Consider the following 21,285-nt stretch of genomic DNA (forward strand, 5'->3'; position numbering starts at 1 on the left):
TTTTAGTCTGGCAGTACTTCTTCTCACCAGCCTTTCCAAGTATTTTCGGTCATGACCCGGCTCCAGCCCTTATGCCAGAGTATGCATTTGTTAACAAGCTACCTCAGCAAATACGCTCCCAAGTCTCAGGGTGTTTTGTAAACTCTTGCTTAAATGGACTACTTCAAGTATTTCTGCAGGACCTTTTTCTGCTTTCCTTTCGCAATATTAGACTACACGCTTGTCTTGCTTTTTAAATGGAGACTGGGGGGGACAAAACTACTACCGACTTCACAAGCCATTGGAGATGTAAATTTCATTACCTATTTTAATGAATCTGTAAGTTACATATGTAAGCGCTTATCAGACTATCTTAAAAAACAATTACTTTATTACAACAAACAACAACATTTCACAGAACTGTGAATAAAAATCATCTTAAAAAACTCAAGTTTTTCAGTATTCAATCTTCCCAAGCAGGAAAGTACAGAAGTGAGGGAGAAATTTTTTTGTTTTTAAGAAATCTTTTTATGTCACTTTCCTAGTATTAAACAATACCTCTTTACAATACTTGCATCTTTTGGCTGATTCACCAAAAATAACTGAATAGTAAGGTTTCTGACTACACTATTTCCATTATTCATGCTGTGGAGTGTTCAAAATGTGTTTTGAATAATTTCTTATTTTACCAATATTTTAAATACACACCGTATCCCTTTAATAACACCATGCACTAATCTAAGGTTGCCAACCTAAGCCATTTATAATCATATTTCTGTTGGAAGAAGAATGTACTCAATTAACATTATTGGAAATTTAAAAAAAAAAAGAAGAAAAAGAAGAAGGGGGGGGAAAAACCCACACACTGACACCACATTTCCTCTGGTAATTTTAAGTCCTGACCACTGTGTTGTATCAAGCGCTGGCCACACAAGTGGATCAACTTAACCATTCTGGTGCTGGTGCAGGATGTGGATGCGGTGGTATTAATGAGAGCGCGAGCTTACAGTGTAACCTCGCCAGACCAAATAACCTCCTGGCCACACAAGTAGAAAATAATTAAAACAAGCACGATTCCAATTTAGCTTTGTAACCAGATGGTGAATGAAAAAGCAGACAAAGACTCATTTTGTGAATAACCTGGGGAACAGCTCCTACAGTTTCTTTTAAAGTTACAGCCTGACTTGTGAAATAAAAAAATAATAATAATAAAGGGGACGGGGAGCGGATAGAAAAGTTCTCACCAGAATTCACTGAGCACATACATGTCATTTTTTCTAGGTCATGGCCAAAGAAATCATAACATATTCCTTAAACAAATGCCAAGTTTAATTAAAGAACCAAAAAAAAAAAAAAAACTCAAGAAAAACTAAGGCAAGATGCTAAACACCTATTTTGCTGAGCAGCACTGAGATGTGCGTCAATAATTATACAAGGTAAAATTTTCAAATCATCAGACCTCGAAACAACACAAACCTCTAACAACATCTTACAAAGATTATTCCCCCCCAAAAATAAACATTTGCAACCCTGCACAGGACTCGTGTTCTTTATTTTCCTCCCCCAGGAAACATAAAGGTATTCCATGGATGAGCAAAAGCAGAAAACATCTTAAAATAAAACCCAGTAACTTTGCTAACACTGCACAACAACTCTGACATCAGTCTGGAAACAAAATCCAAATGAGCCGCCTGACGTTCACAAGCTAGACAGAGTGTTAAGCGGTTTAAGCTGCATATTAAAGATGGAAGGTCTTGTTCACAAAGGGGAGATGCTAGCTAATCTGGGCACCCTCAAATGAGGAAAGAAACAGTCCACAAGGCCGTCATATGATTCAGTACGCTGGTCACGAGTGAAGGGGCAGGATCATAAGGGTGTTCATTTCAGCACATCACCTCCATCGCGCCCAAACCCCTGTCACATCAAGGCAGGTTGTCCACTCTCCCCCTACACCCTACCACGGACCTGGCAGCAGCCGGCTTCCCTGGGTCCATTCCTCCCCAGTCCCACCCACACCCATCCCCTTCCGCTGCCCTCCTCTGGCAGGATTAATCACAATCACTAAGCAGAAGCAGCCTAGGCCAGAGTCCCAAGGGACAGCAGGAGGAAGATTAAGCAGGGAACTGCAGGGCTAAGGGGATCCCCAAATAATGCAAACATATTATGAGGACATTTGTTTCTCCCTCAGTAAAATCAAGCATCAATATACAGACTGTTTCTTTGGGCTCCTGAACTGTTTCTGACCTAGATAATTCTTTGAACCAGTGAGTTTACAGTGGGGTACAGATACTTCCCTGGTCCCAAGGGGAAAATGAGAACCTAGGAGGGGAAAAAAAAAAACCCATTTCACGGGTATCACATTTGGAAGCCTACAGTCACGTCTTTGGCTTTCCAGGCTGGTCTCTCGTACACCGGCTCCATGCGTGCCCCCAGTCCATCCTCGCTGGGCGAGGGCCTCTCAAGCGAGCGATCTAATGGACACCTGACAACTCTACACACCTGACGAGTAACCATCCTACAGCAGCAACAGCCCTCGTCCCTTAAAACCCACGCTGCTATCGATTTGGAATGAGGGGTGGGGTGTCTTGACAATCTGCATTTCTTGCTTTGAGGTCACAGGGTGCACACAGTCTCACTATGACTGTATGTGTGCTCTCACTCCTGGCTTTTGGGCAATATTAGTATTACTCTGGACAACTTGGATGAACAGTTTCATGCTTCAAATCCCTCTTCTGTAAAAACAGGAGGGTGCATTCAGTACATTTTAGCTATATTCTAAGCACTGCACACGTATAATCACTTAATCCTTCCAACAACAGCAAATAATAAGCTTTACTATTATTGCCCTCAACTTTCGGCATGACTTTAAGGAACCTGCCCAACTCCCACAGATAGAAGGCAGCAGAACAAAGAAACAGCACCATGCAAGCAGAGCTGAAGTGGGAACAACACATGTGAAGCAGAGCGCCTGGCACATAGTAGGTGCTCAGGAAACAGTAGCTACCAAGGTATGATCGCCAGTGACTTTCAGGGAGGTTAGAGATGCTGGTGGAAGTTCTGTGAGCTGCCTGAATTCCACACGGGTGCGTGCCTGGGCGGGAGAGTTCTTTCTGCTTCCTGAGAGCTCAGAATGCTGTTCCTGAACCTCTATGTCAGGACCAACCTGCATGTCAGGACCTACGAGGCTCCTGGGATGCTGCAGGAGGCTGACCCTCACAGCTCCAGGAATCTCCCCTTCATGAACTTTCACTCAGGTGAGTCTTTTATTCAGCCAACATTTATTGAACACCCAGGCATGTGGTAAATAAATATTCAGCAGCACTCAGCTAACAGGACGGACCAACAGGGGGCCGGGGCAGAACTGGGGGGAAAGACACATCTGAAAACCAAGAATTAAGAGCCTGTTTGACTTGCACTGTGACAGGAATAAGCACGAGGTAACACCAGCACGGAGGATGCATCTAATTGGGGAAACAGAGAGGACTTCACAAAGGAAATGACACTGAATCTTGAAGGGTGAGAATGTAAAAATAAAGAGGTTAGATAGAGGCCCCCTGTAAGCCCCATTCATCTCCAAGCACATTAATGTGATTTTTGTAAAAACTGCCCTAGAACCAGAGTTCTACCATCCTATGAGGGCTGTGTTGACAAGATCCCCCCATGGCTCACAGGTGCTAAATCCTCTCCACCCTTCCCAGTCCTCTTTTCTCCTCCCCAGCCCAGCTCCCCCAAGCACCGCAGGTCAACTAGGATCAGAATGGAAGGGGTGGTCAGTGGATTCTGCCTCACTCACGTTTGCACCCACCTAAGATCCCACGGTCACTTCCCACCCACAAGGTGGACAGTCAGGGTAGCACTCTCAACCACACTCCACAACATGTGCCACCCGCAGACCCCAGAGGCTCTTGCAGAAGTTTCCAGATATCAAACACTACACATACCATAAACTTGTGCTCCCAAAACAGCGCAAGTGAGGGACTGACATGTGAAAATGTGCAGAGGACCTTCTGCACCTGGGGAGAGAAGTGGAGGCTAATTAGAAGGCAAGAATGAGATACGAAAAAAAACCCAAGGCTCGTCCAGTCTCCCCTCAAAGCAAAAGCCCATCAATGGTGTTTCGATCTCTCCCAAAGGCTGCTGGCATCTAAGGCCACAAACCCACACACTCACAAGTTGTGCCCCTGGGGATTAGAGACCCTTGTCCCCTCAACAAATGACAAATTGCAGGGTGGGTGGGGACAGCGGTGGGGTGTTAGATTAGTAACACACTTATTTTTTACCGACCAATCTGACTGCACAGACCTTATTTTAAACCGGCCTTTTTTAAAATAGACAGCGAATTTGAACACTGACTAGTTATTTCATGTTAAAAACTATTATTTATGTTATCTGTATCATGGATATGTCTTCTGTAAATAGAATCCTCATCTTCAAGTTTAATAATGGAATGTTTACACATTAAATGACATGATGTTTGAAATCTGCTTTTACAGTCACTCCAAAGGGGTGGAAGTAGAGGTTATAAATGAAACAAATTGACCACGCTTTGGATTCTGCTGGAGCCAGGAGATGGGTGCATGGTAGCATATTATTGTCACTACTTCTGCATATGCCGGCAATTTCCTATAATAAAATGTTTTTTAAAGGAAGGTGTTTGCGCCTCTAAGAAAAAAGAAAGAAAAAAAAAAAGGTTTCAAACCACAGAGCCAGTAAATAGAGAAAACAAAATTCTCACACTGCTGGGTCCCAGGATTTCTTGGAACTCTGAAAAATTACTGAGGATCCAGTGAGCTGTTTACATGGCACAGAGATTTAGATATTGATACACAAGATACTCAAGTTTAAAGTGAAAAAACATTTAAATATACATTAATTCATTTAGAAAATAATTAAACCCTTACACGTTAATAACATTCCAATGAAAGTTGTATTTTCCAAAAAAAAAAATTTACTGAAAAAGGTGGCAATGTGGCAAGTCTCATTAATGTCTGCTGTAACAGAAATCAGCTGGATTCTCATAACAGAATTCAACCCGCTGCGTTATCACAGGTCACGTAGTGTCTGGAAAGCCCCACTGCACATTTGAGAGAAATGAGAGTGAAAAGGGAAGGCAATGCCTTGGTGTTACTATAGTACTTTTACCTTGTGAACTCCCCAAGACGGGACTCTAAGAACCTCACAGACCCCTGGGTGGCACTGAGATCGTGATAGAGGGGAAAGCCCATGGCAAAAGGCAGAACTTCTGCGACCAGGCCCAGCAAAGACCCTCTCCTCTTCTTTGAAGTGAAATGAAGCACAAGGTTCGCCCGAAGTTGGCAAAAGAAGAACAGTGTCACCCTAGACACCTCTCCCGCACACAGCGCCGTGACAATGTGGGGCCTCTGGGTGGCAGGGCCTGGTACAAAGTGCCTTTAAACATTCACGTGCAGAAATCCAAGGCGAGTGGTGAACAGCCAAGATAACACTGTGTTCTAGACTGCTGGTCCCTGATAGGAAATCAATACATGGGGTCTCCTGACAAGCATTTTTCTTCAAATAGGAAAACAGTAGACAGATCCAAGTACACTGTGGATAATGAACATAAGGCTAAATTTCACGAAACGTGTTTCAGTTGTATGCACGTGTGCACGGGCACAGGTCACACTCAATTTCTTAGTGCAGGTCAAAGTTCAAAACAAACAAACAAACAACAAAACACCATGCTCAGGTACAAGGTCCAGATTCTAAAGTCTTCGAAAAGAAAGCATAGGAAGAAAAAGAGCATCTGAAGAGGAAGCAAGAGAAGGTGAGGGGCCTGTTGGGTAAATAGGAAAGAACCTGACTTCTCAGGGGACGGGGTGAAGGGTCAAGGGGAACAGAACCCAGGAGACTCCACAACCCACCACAAGCATCAAGCCTACCAAGCTATTTACTCAAAAAAATGCAAAAATCAAAAGACAGACCTGTGAGGATGATCAATGACTGAAAACGGGCAGCCTGGCAGTCAATAGTGCAAAAAAAAATTTTTTTTTCAAGTCCAATACCTGCAAACCAGAGGCTATAGTGCAGCTGGTGAAAAAGATAATTTGAGCCATGCCCAGTACAAGAAGTATCTGATACACAAGCTCCTCCCCTTACAGGCTTCCAACCTAGGAATGTCAGAGTGAAACCGGGACACCCTTCCCGGCTGGCAGCTGCGGCTCTCAGGCTCAGTAACAGGCCTTCTGTGGTCCCATCAACCTTTTCGAATGTGACCCAACAGACTCGAGGGCCTGCTGTGAATTAAGTGAAAAAAGCAAGTTTCAAAATTGTGGTAGGAGAAAAATGAAATTATAGACACATACAAATACAGAGAAAAACAGAGGGAGAGACTGGACAGGGTGGAGAATTTATAACTTTACTCCCTTCTGTGCTGTTGAAATGCTCTATCAAAGGGAAAGGAGTTTAAAATCAAAAATAAAAGGAGACTCATCAAAAAAACAAAACAAACAAATAAACAAACACACACAACTATTTGGACCATACTTAACTCCAAGTGGTCATGGGATAAATTTTAAAAACCCAGCACTGAACTCCTAGAGGAAACACAGGAGGCAATCCTGGCCATGAGATTTCTTAGGATACAAAAAGGAGGAACTGATGAAGATAATTTGGGCTTCATTCAAATAAAAATGGTTCTGTTCTACAGATGACAATGAATGTCAAGAAACGGTATGGCCTGAGTTGTGATTTCCTCTCCCCCCAAAAAACCTCAATTATCCTAACCCCCAGTACCTCAGAATGTGACTGTGTTTGGAGACAGAGCGTCTATAAAGAGATGACTGGGTTAAAATGAGGTCATTAAAGGTGGAGCCCGCTGGATTATGACCAGTGTCCTGATAAAAAGAAGACTGAACACACACAGACAGAGGAAAGAGAATGTGAAGATACAGGGAAAAGATAACCAGAAAGCAAGGAAGAAAGGCAGCCCCAGAAGTAACAAACCTGAGCTCAGATTTCTGGCCCCCATAACTATGACAAAGTAAATTTTGATTGTTTAAGCCACCCGGTCTTGGTACTTGTTAAAACAGCCCTGAGCAAACTAATACTGGAAAAGAACATATGTACAAAACACATATCTAATAACAGATTCACATCCACAACATATCTGTTTTTAATTCTCAATACTTGATAAGAAAACAACCCAACTTTAAATGGGCAAATTACACACATGGAACGATGCTCGACATCTATTTGTCACCAGGAAAACGCAAATTAAAACCACAGTAAAATTCTACTACATACCTATTAAAATGGCTGGAATTTAAAAGCTGACAACACCAAATACAAATGAACCCTCCAGAGCAAAGCAGTGAACCCTCATACATTGCTTGTGGAATGCACAGAGCAGTCACTCTGGAAAAGACTGGTATTTTCTTATAAAGTTAAACACACACTAGCAATAAATACCTAGCAATGAATAACATCACCTCACAAAAACCTATGTACAGCAGGTCTATTCACAATCACCAAAAACTGCCAATGTCCATGAACTGATGAACAGATAGACAAACTGTGGCACAGCCAAACAACAGAACACCACTCAGCAACAGAAATTAACTTCTAATACGAATGACACTGCTGGATCTCAAAAACATCAAGAAACTATATACTACACTCAAGAGGCTATGTGTTGTGTGATTCCACCTAAGACATTCCAGAAAAGTCACAGGAAATCCAGAAAAGAACTGGTTAGAGAGCGGATTAACTACAAAGGGGCCCTTCACTGTGATAAGTTACATGCGTTTATCCAACGTCACAGAACTGAAACAGGTGAATTGGACAGCATGCTAATTATACCTCAATATATGTCCACTTTACTCAGGGCATAATGACACAGGTGTGCTCCGAGATCCTTGCACACAGATGAGTGCTGTCCAACAGAAATATAACGCAATAATTTTATCAAATAGCCACATTAAAATTATTAAAGCAGGTGAGATTTTTAAAATATTTTATTTAACTCTAAATTCAATCCCCAAGGAAAAAATAAGTGTACCTAATTACCTCCCCCTGCAAAAAGAAAAAAAAAAGTGGAGGAGGGATAGAGAACAAATTGGCAGTTACCATTGAGGAGGGAAGGGGTAGGAGCAATACCAGGGTAGAGGGGAAAGGGTTATTATGGGTCTATTATGAAATCACTTGTGTGAAACTTTTAAAAATTGTAAAACACCACAGAATTTAAAGACACTTTCATTCAGTTAAAAAAAAATCAAGTAATTTCACTTTCTTTTCATTACTAAGTCTTAGAAATTCAGTGTGTATTTCCTACCAAGGATGCGTATTGATAGAGACCAGGCATGCTTCAGTTGCTCACAGGTGGCTAGAGGCTACTAGCATTCACAGCTTTGAACATTAAAAGTGCAGGACAAAGCATGATTCCAAGGAAGAAGTACAAAAGGAAAAAGCACAAGGTGTTAGAAAACCTTCTCTGGGTTTGACTCTTTGGGGATAGTGGAGAGTCAGTCACCCACAGATCTGCGGGGCCAGGAGGACAGGATCTCCCTTGGTGCTGTAATGCACACAAGCGAGGCTATGGTGAGTCACATGCACGCACGCGTCCCAGCTCATTCCTCTGAGAGTAAGAAAGGAAACAATACTTAGCTACTCCTACACAATTCAAATATGCTTCATGGATGCAGAAAGCAAGACAGAAGAAATGCATTTGGAAAACCAGGCTGTGTCTGCCTGCTTAGCAGGCAAAAGTCCACCACCCACTCAGATCTAAGTGGTTCCTTACTACAGCCCAGGGGAGCAGAAAAGAGTCAGAATGAATCTGTTGTTAAACCCACAACCACCATGCTGTGGGGCAGAGCAAACTACAGACCTGGTGCTGGCTACCTTAGCAGTGAACTGAACTGCACTGCATTTCTAGAGTGAGCCTGCTATAACCAAATGGCAAAGCCCGATTCTCAAATGAACCAGATAATTCAGAACAGCTTGAAATTTTTCTCTCTTTGGCTTATGAGTATGCTGTTATGTTTATATTATGGTTACATCTGATATTCCAGAATTTGACACGGGGTGGGGGGGGGTGTTTGAAGACATATTCTAGAAGAAGCCAGGAAACCATCTAACCTTCTCTATCCTGAAATCTCCCCCTACCCCCAATGCTGCAGATTCCTCAAAGCCACCTTTTTAGCTAAAAGACTGAGAGACAGAGTCTAGCTAAGCCTGTGGCTTGACGCAGACGCCCCCTGACCACCGGCTGAAAATACTGCCCACAATTTAGGTTTAGAAACAGTCACTGAACGCTTTCAATCTATGCCAAGTACTATTCTAAGCATTTCTCATGTGATCCAAACACTCAATCCTTTCAAGTAGGTGCTGTGATTTAATACCTCCCATTCTGCAGAGATGGACAGGACTCAAGACATGAGGACTTAAGTCAAAGCAAACACCGCAGCATCTGTCCGGACCTCTTCGGGCTGGGGAGATACACTGAGGGAGAAAATATTTGGCAGGCCACTGCAAATCAATACTAAATTAGTCCGGAGCAATGAACATGGCTCTTCATCTGTGAGCAGTCTGTTCTTTAACCAGGTGTACGACCACAACCGCAGTCCCTACACCCCTTCCCCTTTTTCTGTCCCTTGAAAACGAAGGTCCCACAAGGGGTCATCATATTCTTCTACATGCTTCCAGGTATGTCCAGAGTTACATTATTACATTTTCCATTCTACCTATCAGACCCTACAAAGACTTCCCACCCTCCTATCAACCCCTAGACACCAGTTTTAATAGTTGAGAACCCTTCAAATTATAAAATTAGAGTTCTAACTCATGCTCTGTTCCTACTGATTAACTTCTATCTTCCAGGAAAGTATTTCTGCTGCTGTTACTTCGCTGAGCCACTGGCGCAGGGAAGGCAGCAATTAATTTGTAAAGACAAGGGGTATTCATGAGATGCTGCAGAAATGTGTTTTCTGCTGACAAGTTATGAAATAACCAGTCTCCTGGCACTCACAGTCTTCGGTTCTGAGCATACTGCTTGGTTTCACTGCTACCAATCCTTGGACGCAGAAGTAACAAAAAGCTACAGTAACAGCACCTACTTGTAAGCAATGAGATGTGTTCTCTAATCTGAACACACACGTGGGCACAGTCAGCCTCAGCTAATACACAGAGCGGACAACTCACAAGTAACTACTGAGAATCATTTTTATGATTTCCTTCCTCATGAGGTAAAAGACGGCAAGTCCTTCGCCCCTACAAGAAGAAAGTGGCTGATTATATCAACGATACAGAAACTCAGCGCAGTGCGATTTGGCACACGCCCAGGTCTTCTATAACTGGTAACATTCAGAAATCAAACTCGAATGTTTGAAGAAATCTAGCTGTTTTCTTCTCAAAATGAGCTTGTGAGTTTCCGGCATATTCAACATGCTCACAACAGGCAAATCAGTGCCCACCATACTGCCTTGTACAATCAATACGTATCTTCTTGAGTGAATGTTATTCATTATGATTCACTACCTCACCTCACCCACATTCTGACTACAGTTTCATAAATTCTATAAACAAGATGGGCAAAAGCACCAAAACCATAAAATCATTCCAAACTGCAGATACTGCATATGCAGATTTTAAAAAAAAACCCACATAATCTTGTTTGCCACTGGCTAAACACATGACAGACTGCTCTTTGCTGGTTTTATGTTCATAAGCAATATATGTTAAGTTAGAGGCCATATGGTTAATTCCACAAATGAAATATAGTCATTATTTCCTATATTATCTGTTCTGAATAACATCTAATCTAGCTGCTCAAGAAAGATCCCTGATTAGATAAGGAGGAAACATGTTATGCCATTAGCTATACAGTTTCATCTTGTTTAGGAACTGCATTGTAATGAATACCAGATGAGTTTCAAGTACAGTAGCTTTCATAACAACCTCCAAATCACATTTATGTGGCCTGTTGATAATGAACATTCAACATTTCACCTTCTGCCTCAACCCACTTGCACGGTAGTCCCCCCCCACCCGCAGGTACTAGTCCACTCTAAGGGTGTGGGCTGCAGAGTACAATTACTGAAGTTTCTAAAGTCTGTTTTTCCTATTTTCACCCATGCAATCCTACAAGCTGCTTAATTAAAGGCAAGGTTTTCCTCTTTCCTTCTAAATCGGCCCAGCTGGAAACAGAACAGGGTTAGCCTAGCTTAGATTACTGATACATAACCAAGACTTGACCTGCTTATTAAATAAATATTAAGTCACTGGGATTGTGGGGTGCATTAACACAGCAATACATTTTCCACTCCCTTCACAAGCCTCCCCAAGCACAGTGTAAGTTTCTTCCCGTCAGCTTTCTCCACGCACAGGATAAGAAGTGAATCATGCTGAAAAGGGGACGACAACAAAGTCTTAATTTTCTGAAACATACTGAAAAACATACCACGACGATGGCAGAAGCCAGGGAGCTCAAATTAACCAAGCTCTAATAATATAGCTGTGTCTACTTGAAATTACCAACTTGTATTTACACAGATACACTCCCTAACTAGGGTGTGACTAAAATATCTTAGTGCTTAGCTCCAGTTCAAATAAGCCAAGAGTCACAGGGCTGAACTTCCCTGAAATCAAAATGCAGATGATGCAGGGAGCATGAAGCTTGATTATTGCATCAAATTTACATAATGTGCAGCCACTGATTAGGTGGTTCTCCCTCATAGAAAGTTAAAGGGCTATCCGCAGCTGAGATCTTCCCTGCTACTCTCCAGTGCAGACCCCATTTCCCGGTCTTGCTGCAGGCACGCAGGACAGGTAAGTCCACCTCACTCACACACAGAACTGCCAGTGCAGAACTGTGTAGAGGAAAAGGTTACACACAATACAATGACTGTCAGAAGCACCCTTTGAAAATCATGTTTAAGGCAGCAGCCCCTCCCTAGTCCCAGATTGCCAAAGAGAAGGAAACAGCTGTGTCCCATGAATCTTTTTGATGATTTATAACATTCCTTGCATATTATATATTTGTAACACATTATCTCTCTCCTGCCCCAAGAAAGTGAATAAACCACAGAGCCAGTCATCCTTTCTCTGACATCACCAAAGGCCTGATTTCTTTCTCTCCTCCCCACTGCTAACTCAGAAAACTGATTAGAAATGAATGTCTAGGCTGCTTCCTTATGCCCTTTTAATAAAGCCAACCACAGCAAAGAAAACAGAAATTAGTGGCAAGTACAGAGCCTTTCGCCACTGGATTCACAGCAGCCTTTGGACAGGCCATTATGGTTGTCTGGCTCCAGCTCTCTCCTCTGTAACCACCACCCCCTTTCTTGCCTGCCCCACACCGCCCTCCAAGATCAAAGGCAGCACTTACTGTTTATAACAGCCTGAGCGATCCGGGAATCCCAAGAGGTTTTTGTTACCCTTCCCATCCCTCACTGTCTCTGTTCCCAAAAATATCTCTAATGAGGCTGGCCAGCCAGGGCACAGTCATACCCGTGAATCAGGCCTGCCCCAAATGACGCTCCTCTGAGATGCCTTATGATTAAAGAGGGGGAGTGGGGTGCCTCTGGGGAACCTCAGGACCAGCTCTGAGAGCCTGTGGTTCCCAGCAACTGCGCAGCTGGAAGTGCTGTAAAAAAGGTTCTTTCATTGTAGTTGGATGGCAACACCACCAAAAAAAGACTCTTGTCGGATGTGTAAAAGGTCCCAGGTACCCTACAACGGACAACGACATGCCTCTTCTAGAAGGATGTGCAGCTGGAGAGCACAACCCACCTGGGCAGCCAGGGCATAGCGTTCATTACCTTGTTCACTTCTCTCCTTCCCTCTCAAAGTGCCAGCCAGACCCATTCATTCTCCGGCCCTGCCCTGGGCTTCTGCCTCTCCTCTGCAGCTTAAACACAAAGGCAGAACAAACTCCGTCTGACTAAGCGTTCTCATTCTCACACCCGAGTTCACTTTCGGGGGGCGTGCTCCATGCCCGGGATCATCAGCAAACCTCTGCGACACCAGGGAACACACGTGCCTCTGCCTCCCTCTGCGCTCACCTCTGCTACACTGGCTGGTGAGGCCCAGCACCGCAAACACGGGAGGGGAAGGGAGGCCTAAACTCCCGCATTCTGTGGGAGCAGGGCTGGTACTGAAGAGATGTGTGACAGAGATCAACACCTCGTTACTCCTGCCCTCAGCCAGCTCTGCACACCCCAGCTCCGTGTGGTCCTCGGAGCTAACTCATGCCCCCAGGGGCAAACCTACCCTGAGGGATGAACAGGGGAGTGAGGGGGACAGGACAGCCTAGAACAAACACCACTGCAGTCACATTTCAGATTAGAAACTCTCAACAAGTGAAATTAATTCAAACAAAAAACCCAAAAAAATACATCCCAAGCCAACACCTCAGGATTTCAGAGGACATATTCTGGTTGGGATCCTGGTCCCACTGGTTACAGGATAAGCAATTAAGAAGGTACCTTTGGAAAAACTCACCTTTACTGACTTACTGTGTAAGCAGTGCAAAACTTAAGTTCAAGAGGCAAACCTCCAGTTTTACTAAAGTAAATGGTGAAAATTTCCTGGGGAGTTTTGGGGGGAATTACTTTCAGGGCACTGTCTGCTGAATCTCAGATTTCAAAGTAAAGCAAAGCTTTACTACAAATCCACGCATCACCTTTAAATGACTCCCAAACCACATGGACCAGTTCATAACCATCTCAGAAGCTAAACTGTTATCCTCAGTGAGGCTCGCATTTTCAAGTAAAATAGGAAAAAAATGACATGTCAATATTGTCTCTACATTTCACAGAACTGGTTCTAACGGCTGTTTCGTCCCCCTTTCTCAAGGGGGTTTCACAGGGGAACAGGAAGAAATTATTTCTGACTTTTAAAATTCTGTTGCTAAATTGATAGAATCGAGTGAAGAGCTGAGCAACATGACACTTCTAATTATAAATAACCGGTGGGGAAAGGAGGCATATAGAATCACAGCTGCTAATACTCAAGAGTGTCTACTGGGACTCATTCTAGACCAGACATACACTCATAAACCCCACAGCTACCCGAAGGCAACGGTTCTACTATTACCCTTTTTACAAGTGAGGAAACTGAGGTCCAGACTAAATGACTTGCCCAAGGTCATTCCATTAGAGGCAGAGCTGGGGTTTAAACCCAAGGTGTTCTGCCTGCACCCCAATGTTCACAGCAGCACTATTTACAATAGCCAAGACATGGAAACAGTCTAAATGTCCATCAACAGATGACTGGATAGAGATGCGGTATATTTATACAATGGAATACTATTCAGCCATAAAAACCGACAACATAACGGCATTTGCAGCAACATGTTCCTGGAGAATGTCATTCTAAGTAAGCCAGAAAGAGAAAGAAAAATACCATATGAGATCGCTCACATGTGAAATCTAAAAAACAAAAACAAAAACAAAATAGAAACAGACTCGTAGACATAGAATACAAACTTGCGGTTGCCGAGGGGGCAGGGGGTGGAAGGGACAGACTGGGATTTCAAAATGTGGAATAGATAAACAAGATTATACTGTATAGCACAGGGAAATATATACAAAATCTTGTGGTAGCTCACAGCGAAAAAAACAATGGGACAATGAATAATTTGACACAACATTGTAAAATGCCTATAACTCAATTTAAAAATATTTAAAATAAAAAACCCAAGGTGTCTGGCTTCAAGCAATCCTATCAACCGAATGACACTACTTCAAAGAAACTGATGACATTTCAAAAACCATAGATGATAGATAGATAGATGGATGGATGGATGGATGGATAGAGAGAGAGAGAGAGAGAGAGAGAGATAGTAGGCAGACAGACAGATCGATCAATCAACCGATCTACCTATCTATTGATCAATTGATCGATCTGTCGATCTATATTTGCAATAAGGAGTCTCACTGATTTCAAGTCCTTCATGTGATAGCAATGATCCTATTCACATGAGGACTAAAGAAAAATTCCCCAGGCACAGCTCGCTCAGCACCCACTCCCTCTTCCTCTGTTGCCTGGTCCAGAGGCACAGTGAACGCTAAGATATATGCTGCTTCTCTGGTGGCACTATTCACCATCTTCTGGTGCTTGAAAGGGGAAATGAAGGTGGCTCTCCACTCTTGTTGTGATGGCACTACTGTTATTGGCAAGAACAGACAAAAAAAAGCAAAAGGAGTTCTACTGCCCTCGGAAATAAACCTTAAAATTACTACAGAAGCAATCATTATTATAAGACGCCTAACTGGGAACCTCGGCTGAGTAACAACAGAATCTGTATTTCATACAGCTTTTCAAGCAAGCAGCTCCCCTTTTTAGAATCAAAATGTGTAGAGTCCAGCACTGTAGTTGTATTTGTGGTATTGAGAAAATACTTAACAAAACGACATTTATGGAACACAACTGAGTGGAAGCAGGACCCAGGTGAGTGATCTGTGGCTCCAGCTAAGTCCTCCGTCACTAGGGAGTTAATCTGAAGATAAAAAGATTAATTCTAAAAGCATCACTTTCTTCTTTTGTAGATTTGGGTGCCATAAAGAAATTGTACTCCCAAGGCAGTCCTAGCAGATGGTAATAAATGGGCAGCACATGGGGCCGAGCCGGCACACAGCACAGCATTTGCTTCATTGAAGCCCTTTCCCAATTCTGGTTACAGTATTCGACTCAAAACTCAAACCAAATTAGACACGAAAGAATTGGGCATAAACTCAGCTCCGTTATTCCAGGAACTCAGGACCACCACAACTAACGGGGACCCCAAGCAGCAGGAGACACTTCACCTACCCGGCCGGACCCCATCCTAATTAGGAAAATACTCTAGCTGCACTCCAAAATACCTAAGCGGTGTGGGTCAAGACTCCAGATTCCACTCCTCCCTCTAGGGCTTACTGACTCTCCTAAGCTTCCCGTGCTAAGATCAAAGCTATGTTTGAAACTGTAATGCTTCAAGACGCGGCTCCACGCAGTCCTTCTCACACAGTCCTCACCACCTTGGGAAGCCAGCTGATACCGACGAGGGAAACGTAAGGCATCAGCTCTGCTAAGCTGCCCGTGACGGAGTCATTCAAACAAAATTCGAAGGGACCAATGCGCTGTTTCTGACCCTCTGTAATCCGCCAGACTGTCCACTAGCTGGCATCTTAAGGAAGTGATGACAGTAATCAAAACATGTCTGAACTCTTCTTTCCGACAGAATCAATCTACGGAGATACAGTGAGGATTTTCGGACAAACATGCCAATGTTCAGTTTCCGTGGAAGGCTTTTATGATGGCAGCAAGGACCAGATAAACCAGGCCAAGTAGGTAGAGGTCTTGCTTTACCAGCATGCTCTAGAAGCCAAGAATGATGTAAGTCATTAGAAGCAGCTCACAAATTATTTTTGCCAATTCATTTTGCAGTCCCCAAACTTTTCCTCCAAGATCTCTCTCTGACATCTGTGGGTTCCCTTTGCCATTCTGCACATTCAGGCTCCCTCTTTCCTCCCACTCCAAGACACCTCAACTGCGTTTCTAGAGACCTATCAGCCCCAACACACACGTACCAAACAAACAGCATGAGTTATCTCCAATGCGTGGGGGTTTTACGTACCTCCAGCTATCATTTACTGAATGAACCTCCTAAGAGAAAACTTATACCAGAAGTCACAAAGTGAACTACAGCTAATTTCAAAATAGCATTTATTCATTCGCTCCTTCACCAAATACTTAGGAAGCACCAAGTGTCTGGCACCATTTAGGTGCCTGAGGTAGATCTGTGACCAAGAACAAAAAGCTTCCTGCTCTCGTGGAGTTTATATTCTAGTGGAGAAAACCAACAAGTGAACAACAAATAAGGTAACAGAGGTAGTGCTCCATGCTAGAAATAAAAGGATATGGTGGTAGAGTAACTGGCAGGATTGGGGAGCACAGGCCGGCCAGAGAGCCACAGGAGGTCCAAGGGTAGATTGGGGCCGAGTTTCAGTCCAGCCGTGCCACCCACTGCCTGAGTTACCTTAAGCATCCTCCCTGACCGCTGGAAGCCCCACAGGTGTCCCTCACCCGTGAACCATACCACCTGAATAATTGCTATCCAGAGTTGGAGCGACTTATCGTGGCCGTATCTTGGACCCAAACACAGTATTTTCCTCCCCAAACAAGATGATGGAGAAAAACACAAAGAGGGGCTGCCGGGGTAGCAGGTGTGAGGTTCTGTGGGAGAGGACGACAAAGGTAATTACCAACCCCACACCTGCCAGGCTCAGCTGCCATTAGGGGCAAGGCTGAGATGACAGATGTATCTAAGGCACTGCTTTGATAAATGCCAAGTGGGAAGAAACTAACTTTCTAATGACAGGTTCTTAAAATGCAGTTAAGTCCTCTCTGTCACCAGGGAATGCTCCCACGAAGTCTACTTACTTTCAGACTGCTGGCTCCTCCCCAGATTTGCAAGTCAAAAAACCAGTGCCACAGAGAAAAGACACACCCCTTCTGCAACAAATTAAACGGACGTGGCTCTCAGTACTGCGCCCGGACACACCCCACTCTGCCAAAGTGCCAGAAACCCGCTCTCGGCTTCACCAGCAACCTGTGTTTTGGTTTTGACGGCAGACTTCCCAGAAAAGCTGGCTCTCTTGAAAATGTGAAGCCACAATGAGGAGGTACAAATGTCAGATCTGTGAGAACTGGGCCCTGCTTTCCAGTATTTACACACAAGCTCAGGGGCAAGTGGAGCGGGCACACTTCCAGATTCCTAGCCCAGGCCCCCCACCAAACCCCCCACTGCCCAGACAAGACACCTCTTCTCAACACAGCACAGTTTCTGCACAAAAAATTGAGAAGTTACAGCAAGCCCCAACAAGGCACCCAGATTCACCAGAATGCGACTTTCTCACTGATTAAAACTACTTCAGCAGAGGTGGGGGCGGGTACAGCTCAGTGGTAGAGCCCGTGCTTAGCATGCACGCGGCCCTGGGTTCAATCCCTAGTACCGCCATTTAAAGAAGAAAAAAAAAACTACTTTAGCAGAAGTCAGGAGATGTTTTCTGTGCACCTAAGGCTCCGTGGTTCCTCCCTGCTTAGTTGGTACATTTCCCTCTGATCAAAAGGGATGGAAACAGGTAGGAAGACAGTTGCCCAGTGCTAAACTCTATGGTATTCAGCACCAAATTCTTGTCGCAAAAAAATCAGTTTCAAAACAAGCAACACAAGCAATCAGAACACTCACATATTATATTTTGTGGAACTGGAGGCTGCAGCCTGGTTTAAGGGAAAGATGTTGAAGGGAGAGTAAGAACTCCAGCATTTACTCCCAGCTCTGATGCTACAGAACAAAGCTTGGGTCTGCTGACATGTTTGCTGGTTGCTCCCTTTTGTGTAGAGGGGTGAGCATGGGATCACCTCTCCAGTTACTTGGCTATTTTGGTCTATGTGAAACGTAAAGGTTGTTTTAATGCCCAGGTGAGAAATGGACTCAATGCGAAATAAACAGAAAGACCAGACCATTCAAGAAGGCAATGCAAGGGGGAGGGCATAGCTCAAGGGGTAGAGTGTGTGGTTAGCATGCATGAGGTACTGGGCTCAATCCCCAGTACCTCCTCTAAAAATAAACCTAATTACCCCCCAAAGAAAAATAAACCTAAAAAAAAAAAAAAAAAAGACAAGGCAAGAGAAAGCAAGGTAGAAAAAGAGAAAGCCATTGAAAGGCACAGAAAGACAAAAAGAAGAGACTATTCAGCCATAAAAGGAAGGAAGAACCTATTGGTATGAATCTCAAAAGCATTACAGTGAAGGGACCTAGACACAAGATTGCTTCCATTTACATGAACTCCTACCAGAGCGCTTGAGATCAGAACAGTGCTGGCCTGGGACTATAGAAGGGGAGGGGCAGGGGACTGACTGCAAAGGGACACAACCCTCTGAGGTGAGTGCTGTGTATAATACCTAATACATAACGCAGTTGCCAAAACTTATCAGAATGCACTCTTGAAATGGTTGCATTTATAAACTGGACTTCAGTAAACTTGCTTTTTGAAAAAATCTGAACTGATTTACAATTGTCTTAAAAAAAAAGACAGGAGGGGTGGTTGTGACAACTCACTAGGTTAAACTGATTTTTCTGGAAAGTAGCCACCCAAATTAAATACAAGTCAAGGCTAAAAGCCACACCTTTAGTGACATAATTCAGGGACCTGGTCCAAATATGGGGGAACTCCCCAAGTTTCATGCTGTTAAAAGTGACTTATTAAAGAAATATTTATAATACAAAACTCCCTTTCAGGCCTTGGGATATTTAAAGAAAAAGCAGATTTTATCTTTTAAAAGAAAAAAGGTAAAAAAAAAACAAAACTAAGAAGCCACTTTTTTGCAAGCTGAATCAGAGTACCACTTGTGCTTTGTTTTAAGGGGTTTGCTTCTGAGTTGGGCAGAAAAAAAACAAATCCAATATTGACCTCTGCAGAGAAAAGGCTTCCAAGTTTTTCAAACCTAGTGAGTAGGTTTCAAACTGGGGGAGGCTCTCCACAGCCAGGATTCACTCTAGGTGACAGGGAGCAGCTGATCAGTCCTTCTGGGGGAAGGTTTTGGGATTTGGGGTGGGGGTGGTATGAATCCTCCTGCCCCAGTCGACACTCATGGAAGTCTCTGAGCCCATCAGCTTCCTGTTACAGAAACATTACAGGGAATAATCTCACTGCAGTTCCAAAAAGTGCTGTGGCAAATCTCGGCATCCCAAAGGGGTCCAGTCCCGGCACTCAAGATGTCAAGAAGCCTATGAGAGTTCTCAAAAGGGGGCTGTGGGCAGGCAGCCCTGTGGAGACACAGAGAAGCAGAACACGTTCCCAGACCTGGACTCAGCAGCCCACAAACCAAAGTCAGCTCAGTTCCTGGCAGAAAATGATTTACAAGTCATCCTGGCAAGGGTCACGTCCAAGAGCTATTTTAAGGCAATAATCTTGGTCTAAATCTGGTCAAACGGTACTGGGTATTTAAGGTTAAATCCCATCTCCTAGGAAGGATCAGTCAGAAGACTTAGGCCCATTTCCTTTCAGCACCTCCAGAAGCCAGGGCATCCCCAGCTCTCCAGGATGACCTGGCAAAAAAAACGCAGAGAGAGCACAGGCCAGAAACAGCATGGCTTGTACCATCTTGAGAATCCCTTCACCAGGATTCAGGGCCGTCTTTGTTCCACTTTTGCTATGTAAATCACCGTTTTGGTTTTGGCTGGGGTATGAGGTTGGGGGGCTTTACTCACGCTATCTACAAATAAGCTCAGCAGACAGTATTTTCCACTGTGACTAGTCATTTGTAAAGAATACTGATTTTCTTACTTTTATTCTGCAAAGTGGCTATGACAGGAAGCATCACTTTTACACTGTTCTGCGGAGTCCTGATAAAAACTCACAGTCGGGTATTTTTACATAAATCACATGCTTGTTTTGCTCTAACCAGTAGTAGGAGGCAAAGGCATTTAAGCAGCACTTCTAGAAATTAAATTAGCTACCTGGTATTCATCTATTTCACCAGAGACGTCCAGTCCAGCCCGACCAGTCAGTTGGGAAAACCTCCCTTGTCTCCACGGGAGTCCACAACTCACAGCTGGATGGGCCACTTCTCTTAAGAAGACATGGCTCTGTTTTCCCACTGCTTCCCTTACTCTTCTTTCACAGAGGAAGACTCCAGATACTACTTTTAAAAAATTTCACTGCAATGCTTATTTCCTGGAGAAAATACAAATTAAGCCCTATCTCTTGAGCATCCATCCCTTCCTCTTTCCAAACACCTGCATGCCATCCTTACCTTCACTCCTCAACACAATGCTCTCCACTCCCATCTTCACCCCGCTAATTCCTACCCTCCAAGTGTCTACACTGTGACATCCACAGTCTTAGTTGTCCCTCCGAAGTTTGCCCACAGCACCCTGGACACTCATCCATCAAAGCACTGGTCCTCTTCTTCTATAACAAGGCCATGGCCACTGCTCACCACTGCCTGCCTGGCATTTGGCACACGCCCAGCATATGGCAGGAGAGCAATTAATATCTCTCAGATAAACAAGAACTACACTAAATTTTGACCACTCAGAATACTGTTGGTTTTGGGTGTGGGGGTATATCTCCCTTTCCTAAATATACTATTTATTTGAATTATTATAACAAAAGATTAAACTGCACATACTATTTTCTCACTTGCTTTTTTCACCTACTACATTATGTCATTAAATATTCTTGCTACCATATCATTTTAATGATTGCATGGAACAGATGTTCACTAATTTAACCAATCCCCCATTGGTTACCATTTTTCACTGTGATACACAGTGAAATACACTTGATACACATCCCTGTG

At 43.7% G+C, this 21,285-nt stretch overlaps 1 protein-coding gene and 1 long non-coding RNA gene across 6 annotated transcripts in view; one reads left to right on the forward strand and one right to left on the reverse strand.

Annotated features, from left to right (window-relative positions):
* JARID2 (jumonji and AT-rich interaction domain containing 2) overlaps positions 1-21,285 on the reverse strand; it is a 228,546-nt gene that overhangs the window by 156,590 nt on the left and 50,671 nt on the right. The gene's annotated exons all lie outside the window — the stretch shown is intronic.
* Positions 11,683-21,285, forward strand: part of LOC140687627 (uncharacterized) — a 38,538-nt gene continuing 28,935 nt past the window's right edge. Inside the window, exon 1 of the long non-coding RNA XR_012062024.1 lies at positions 11,683-11,763. This is a non-coding gene — a long non-coding RNA (uncharacterized lncRNA). The remainder of the gene's footprint in view (positions 11,764-21,285) is intronic.

This window comes from Vicugna pacos, chromosome 20 (genome assembly GCF_048564905.1).
Source record: "Vicugna pacos chromosome 20, VicPac4, whole genome shotgun sequence".
Classification (NCBI taxonomy): domain Eukaryota; kingdom Metazoa; phylum Chordata; class Mammalia; order Artiodactyla; family Camelidae; genus Vicugna; species Vicugna pacos.